Consider the following 7752-nt stretch of genomic DNA (forward strand, 5'->3'; position numbering starts at 1 on the left):
CAGTCGTATTTTTTTAATCCCTCCGTTGGATCATGTTATATTATAGGTGTGTTGGTTCAGTATTTTTTTCAGAATTTTTGAGAACTTTTGCACTGTTGAAACCCTTAACTAGTTTTGTGGCAAGCACTTGTAGAAAATCCTACTCCTATATATATATATATATATATATATATATATATATATAGGGAAAATACATCCTACCACTAGGTGATAGTTACCTCTGCTCCCGTTGCCGTCAGATCTAGTCTCGAAGTGGGTATTAATTAACGGGTTTGGATTGTGAAGCTAGTTGGTTGTTTTCCTTTTTTGAAATTAGATTTACTAGTCGTCCTTATTTTTGTGGCCATCGGGTGCCGAGGTATAACTACCTCTGATATATAGAGCCCTTCTCAAAAGCATTCGTCAACACCATGTTCCACAGGAGATGAGAAGACGTAGGTATTAATGTTAATTCTTGTTGTATGCATACATGATTGATAAACCACTGATATGATCTCTCGTATTGTAGGTTTGAGCCTCCATTATGTTGCTTCTACTTGATCGATTCTCCAGCGACATGGACAAAGTACGTGGCCGTCGGCGGCCTAGATCCGAGTTGCCAAGATAACGCGATGATGACGTTCTACTCCAAGCTCCATGTTCATGGCATATCGTTAAGATATTTTGTAGGAGCTACATCTCTAGGTTGTGCTCTGCAGCATCGGCCGACCGTGCGTCGTTTTCATACTCTCCGACGCCACCGTCAGCTTGAGGAAGATTGGTGCCCAGAACCCTCCATGAAATTATTTTTTTCTTGTTCAGTGGATGAAGATCTTGCCGGTGTCTTCAATTGAATAGACACAATTCAGAAGAGGTTGCTAGAGTCCTTCACGGAGATCCTTTTTTCGCGTAGATGTGAATGCTAGCACGGCTATGTTCCATGGCTGAAATCATGTATGCATGCAAGATATACCCACTAGACCCTGTAATGCCTATCAGATGCATGATCAACTGGAAGTATAAAATTAAATTTATGTTAACATGTACTTTATACTCGCTGGCTGCTACATACTACATACTTTATACTAGTGTTTTGAAATACTAGGTACTCGCCGGGGGCGGCACATGATCAAATATACTACAATACTACATACACTCGTTTTTTATATCATATAATCCATATTTTTTTACTTGCTTAATACTACATGCTACATACTTCATACTCCATACTACGGGAACATTGCGTGGACGCCGATGACCTATCTATCGCTTCGTCCCTGGTATGGTAGCGACACATGAGTAACGAGAATGGGCAACTGCTTCACTCAGTAGCGATAGCGGTGATGAAAGGTTGTGCTTAGCCCTACATGCGACTTCTCCGGCAAGGTGGCAGGCCCAACGATGAACAGATGCGCGTAGACGACTGCTCCAGCATGGTGAACGCCAGGAACGACGCTGGACAGGATCAGGATGGCTGCACGCATCTACCATCTACTCCAACATAGTGGACAGTGGCAACAATTTTCCATATATACATCTGCTCTAACTTCACCGGCAGCTTGTCATCGGCGTCCATGGGCTGCCTTCTTGCTTTCCTATAAGGCACAGGGACATCATCTTCCTAACGGCGGACTGATCGTCACGCTCGGGACAGAAGACAAAACCATAGATCAATGTTAGCTACTCCCTATGATGAATGTGTGACGTCACATATGCATCATGTACGTACATGTCATGTGTACTTAAGTAATGGTGAAATGCATCAGCTAGATTTACGTACATACAGTGTCGGTGTACAAAAGTAGGGGCCTTCTGTACCCCTTCACTTGTGCATGGGCAGTTGTAGCCACACCTGCGGCCATGCTTGACGGGGAAGAGGGAGCGAAGACACAAGGCTACCCGAGCAGCGCTGAAGCCGGAGGTGCGAAGAGCAAAGTGACAAGATGAGTTTCCCTCGGCAAGAGCCTTGCCGGGACCACCTACGCTGCCCCGACAAGAGCCTTGCTGGGGCAACTTACCTAACACCATCGAAACCTCCACCCTTGAGTCTGAGAGTTTTGACACTGTCGACAACATTGGGATCAAGGCTCGGGAGGCGCTTGCATGGTGGCATGCAGATCTTTGTGAATACTGAAAGCCTGCAAGACCAGATAAGGACCAGAAGACAAAGGCCCCCGGCAAGACCCATGCCGGGGATGCTCACAAGACCCCGGCAAGACCCTTGCCGGGGACATCTGCAGGGCCACAGCCAGGCCCACGCCTACCAAGGCCCCGCTGCCCCATGGCCATTCCGACGCAGCAGCCAGCCTGCCAACTAGGCGCGCACCTACGTGGCAGCATGCAGCTTCTAGGCCAACCAGGCAAGCACCTACGTGATGGCATATGCAGATCTTCGAGAAGACCCTGCCACCGCACCAACGTAGCAGCCAGCCAGCCAGCGTGGCGCTACATGCACTACAAAAAATACACTTCCATAATAATACGTGTTTGTCACAGTAGGTCACGTTTTTTGTCATGCATGTACATCCATGACAATTTTATGAAAGAATTAAGATAGTCATACATGTGCTGTCGTAGAAGTGTTCCATGACATTACCAAAATTATCATCACAGAAGTGTCTACTTCTATGGCGATAAATCACACGTCATGGAAGTGCTTTCATTAAGGGTGACCGACACGTGGCATCCACCGTAACGGAACACCGTTAAGCTAACGGGTCCGGTTTTGGATCCGATAACCCGCTAACATCCCGGACCAATGAGGATTTTCTACGTGTAAAATTCTCATTGGCCGGAGGAAACACGTGTTGGCTCACCGTTGGGACAGATGTCATCCATTCATTGGACAGGAGGCGTCTATGATAGGTCGACACGTGGCACGGCCCAACAGTGGCCCATTCCAGTGAAAAAGGCCGGCCCAGTAAAAATTAGCAGGCCGACCCATATAAGGCCTACTTGTGTCAGGTCCATTTAAGCCCATGGCCCATACGAGATGTGCCAATTCGGCCCGTCAACGGCCCATTAAAGATTTGATACCATTGCAGCCCATCGTCGGTTCGAGACTGTTAACAGCCCGCTATATATTTGGGCTCAATATCGGCTCGATGTGATTTTGGCCTGTTAACGGCCCATTCAAGGGATGGGCAATTTTTAGGATGTACATCTTTCAGCCTTTTAGCGACCCATTTAAGTGTTGGGCCAATTTCTGGCCTGGTGTGTCTTTCAGCCTGTTGATGGCCCATAAATGAGTTGGGCCATTTGTAGTCGGACCTTAGTTTTGGCCTTTTAGCGACCCATTTAATTGTTGGGCAAATTCCCGGCCCGGTGTGTCTTTCAGCCTATTGACAACCCCTAAATGATTTGGGCCATTTGTAGTCGGACCTGAGTTTTGGCCTTTTAACGGCCCATGCTCTTCATGGTCCAATACCAGTCCGGTTTCTCTTTCGGCCTGCTAAAGGCCCACAACACAGTTGGACCATTTACAGTACGACCTGACTTTCAGCCTCTTAGCGGCCCATGCTCTTCATGGTCAAGTACGAGCCCGCTGTCTCTTTCGGCCTGCTAAAGGCCCACAATATAGTTGGGCCATATGTAGCCCGACCTTAGTAACGGCATGTTAATGGCTCGTGAAATCAAATGGGCCCACCTGTTCCCTGCTTCGATGTCGGCCTGTTAACGACCTGGGAGGTAAGAGGGCTGACCATTAACTTTCGGCCTGGTAACGGCCCATTAACTTAATGGCCCCACTAAAGTCCATACATGTCTTCAGGCCCAATTAGATAATTTGAGCCCATTACGACGAGCAATTATGCACACAACCAAAACCGATCAAGCAAAGGTACGACATACAGGGAAAAACTTTGCACATCCAACATATATTAGAGGAAATTACATCCACTGGGCAATCAAAGATTGATGCCAGTGCAAATAAATGAACAGAACCTAACGATCTACAACGTCACAATCTACAACCTCAACGCGGATGACACCCATAAGTATGTGGGCAAGTTCTTGCTGCCTTGCTACACTGTCTCTGAAAACATTGATCAGTTGTTGTTGCGCACGAATGTGTAGCTCTGATTCCTCCACCATTTCCATCATTGCTTCAGCCATTAATTGGTTCACAAACATATATTTTTTCCATTACATTTGAGACAGAGGAAACTGAACAGATTCAGATGGAGATTTTGGCAGGCTTGTATTATTGATAGTGGAGACTGTCTCGACCACTTCATCATAACATAAATTAGGTGGGGAATCGAACGGATTAATCATGAGTTATTGCCATATTACCTGGGCTAGATTTATTGGAAATAAACAATGGGGTTGCCTTGCTGTTTTCAGAGTTTATCTTCTTATCTTCAGTAGCCTGCACCAAATTAACACACTAGCATTTCTATCATTGGCCAGGTATGATAATAGGAAAGCAACATTGACACAACGAACGTTTGGGCAACCATACCACACCAGCCTACACCAAATTAACACAATATGGCACATCTATCATCAGCCAGGTAAGGTAATACGAAAGCAACATTGACACAATGAATGAATGGGCAACCAGAGCAGCACTACAATTCAGTAATGTGCATGATATGAGATAGTACACTCATGCAGCTCAGTATGCAAAACTACCAGGCAGTTTTCCATACAAAAATCAATGTTGTCGTCTTTATCATTTTGCTACAACTGAATTTAGATTAGATAAAGGTTGGATTCACACCGATTAACAAAATACATGCTGATGTAAAAATATAGTGATATACAGCAGGTACTTACATCAGCATTGGAGCACAGAGAATTCCCGCAAGATACTTTCCTCGAATACAATCCCAATGGAGGGAATCTTCTATCGTTTAACCTTATTTTCTAAAAGAGAGATGGGTAAGAAACATGTAGAAAATATGATCAGAATGCTATAAAATTTCATGATGCGAGGATATGCACATGCTTCTTAGAATGGAGTTGACATATTTTTGCTGGACTGGAGCGAACTAGTTCTTTGGCCACTGGAATCTGCTTATTATCAGTGGGAGTTGGGTTTCTCTGTGCTGGAGCAGTATCTATGAAAACTGGAGTTGGTTTATTATCTCCTGGCATTTGGATCTTTTGCAAATACCTGGTTTGTAACCCTTCAGATTCTAACATAGCCGTCTTCCCCTTGCATGCCTTATATAGAAAAATGGTGCTTCAATTATAAAACATGCTACAGCAAAGATGGAATAGGTACTGAAGAATAGAAAGGCATGACATATTGACATGTATTCCCTCCATCCGGAAATAAATGGATGGGTCTAGGCATATTTCAGTTCTAGACACATCCAGTTTTATCCATTTCTGTGACATGTAATCCGGACGGAGGGAGTATGATGTAAGAGCTAGGGATACGACTGGACAACAATGTAAAAACACTACTTGAATGTAAAACTGTATGCTAGAAGAATACATTACAGAAGAACACTAAGGAAACATATGCGTGTATGATTGGGAAACTAAGATGGCATTGCAAGAGACCACTAGAACAACACTTCAATGTAAAAAAAAGAACATGGTATGGTAGACAGATAAAGTACATACTGATGAATAACAATGCATAAGATATTGAGAAGCATGATGTCCAAATAAGCAGATGGCATTGCGATAGAGTGGAATGATAGTATTTGAATTTGAAAACATGTTATCATTAATGGAATAGGTACTGAAAAATAGGAAAGCATGCCATATTTACATGCATGATCAGCAGGCGAAGCACAAGGCATTGCAACAGAGTAGATGCACTCTAGGACATTACATGCATGCTGTACCCATATCAAGGGCCAAGTTAGAGCAAGGAACTTATGGGGTGAATAGGATTCACCATCTTTATGCAAGTCTTGTGAAGAACTGCCTTTACATGTTCCATCATATTGGGTATCATTGATGTCAAGTTTGTTGGCCGTTATATTGCTCCGTGAGGTTCTTGTGGATAAATCAGTGTGTGCAATTATATCTAACATGCGTGGAAGACAACTAGTAGTTAGATTTATGTAATGAATGCCTGTAGGAGACGACATGAATAGTATGACTGGGGTTAACTAGCAGCAACAGGTCTCAAAAACTAAAGGGAGAACATAGATGAAAGCTACAGAATATGTATCGTTTGTACTCGAGATTAACTAGATGGCACAAAAAAGTATTAAGGAACAACATAGGTTATACTAGAAGTGGTATAATACTATAAACACTAGCCTATGGGATAGCATTGGCTGATGGATGATAACTATGGAACATCGTTACCTAAAGAACAAGTCGCTTAGCTGAACTATGGAACAACGTTAACTCCTGAACAAGACCTGTAAGAGATCAGCATGAATATACAGTGAAATGTCATAATCTATTTTCAATGCTTAGATGAATAACAAAGCCATAAATGTTGCACACAAGTAAGATGAGGGTACAACCTATCTGGCCACCATCCATAGGAGTGAGCATCATGTGCTGACTTATCGATGGCCCTGCGGTTGTTGTGGCTGTCCATGTTGGGCACGCGGATTCAATGCAGGGAACTTTTGAGTGGGGACTATAGCTCCCTTCTGGTGCATGCTTCCCTTGTTGGAGCAGCTGCGGTGAGTCGGAAGACGGTGTGGCTGAAGATGCAGAAAACGCATAATGTTAAGAATGACACGTCTCTCTGATCTGAAGAAGTGCCCTAAGAGATCAACATCAAGGTATGAGAGTGGTCACACGTCTGTTGACTAAAGACTAAATTCGGGTCACACGATTTTATTTTATTTTGGTACTGTCCGATCTACGCCGGATGGCTTGATGGCCGTCTTGTGCCTCCCGACTGACACTGTTCGGAATCTTCCCCGAAGAGCCAGCAACCACCGGCAGAGCAGCCTGCCTCCGTCGTCCGTGGCCCCGACCAAAACCCCGCTCCCTGCCCCACCGCACTGCCGTGGTTGCGCCGCCTCGGGCCAATCCACAAAGACTCGCCGTCATCCAGATCCGGCGGCGGCAGTACCTTCAACCCACACAACTCTAAGATAGCCATCTAAGCACTGCTTCCGTGGCAAACTTGCGCCCCCGCACCCTTACGCCAGACACCAGCCAACCGGCAGCCTAGGAGCTTCCCATTGGGAATCGATTGGCCCAGAATAAAAATTCAGACAACTGATGCCTAAATAAAGTGATTTGAGATGAGGGTGCAACCTATCTGGCGGCCCGGTGAAGTAGGCAGCTCCAACTACCTAGTCGGTGAGCCCTGCGCCATTGCGGTGGCTACCGGTGGCAGGGAAGTAGAGATGTCGCCATGGTCGACGGCTATGGGGAAGCAGCATCGGGGCTCTGGACAGGTCCAAAGTTGGAGCCGCTCCGGCGACATGAACAACAGTGGGGGTGAATCGGCTCCGGTACGGTTCACGCGGTTGTCGTCGAGGCAGCTCCGATAGCATGGAGTAAGAGGCACACGACCAAGTGCACGACGACAAATGGACAGTGTCTCCGGGCTTACAGAGGAGGGAAGTTGTGAATTTGGTGCGGTGGGGGCGCCATGGAAGAGGGGCTGAGGTTTCGCGGCTCGGGATAAGGGAGCTTCCGGGGAGAAGGTGATTTGGCGCCTGAGGGAGTCCTGGATTAGGGGGTCCTCGGACAGCCGGACTATATACTTTGGCCAGACTGTTGGACTAAGAAGATACGAGATTGAAGACTCCGTCCCATGTCCGGGTGGGACTCTCCTTTGCGTGGAAGGCAAGCTTGACAATTTAGATATGTAGATCTCCTCCCTTGTAACCG

General features: G+C 45.8%; 1 long non-coding RNA gene across 1 annotated transcript; it reads left to right on the plus strand.

Moving 5' to 3' along the window:
- Positions 1–364: 364 nt before the first annotated feature.
- LOC125553798 lies at positions 365–800 on the plus strand. Its single transcript, XR_007304209.1, has 2 exons — positions 365–438; positions 509–800. It is a non-coding gene; the product is annotated as an uncharacterized LOC125553798 (long non-coding RNA).
- Positions 801–7752: the final 6952 nt, after the last annotated feature.

The sequence above is a fragment of the Triticum urartu genome, chromosome 4, assembly GCF_003073215.2.
Source record: "Triticum urartu cultivar G1812 chromosome 4, Tu2.1, whole genome shotgun sequence".
Classification (NCBI taxonomy): Eukaryota; Viridiplantae; Streptophyta; class Magnoliopsida; order Poales; family Poaceae; genus Triticum; species Triticum urartu.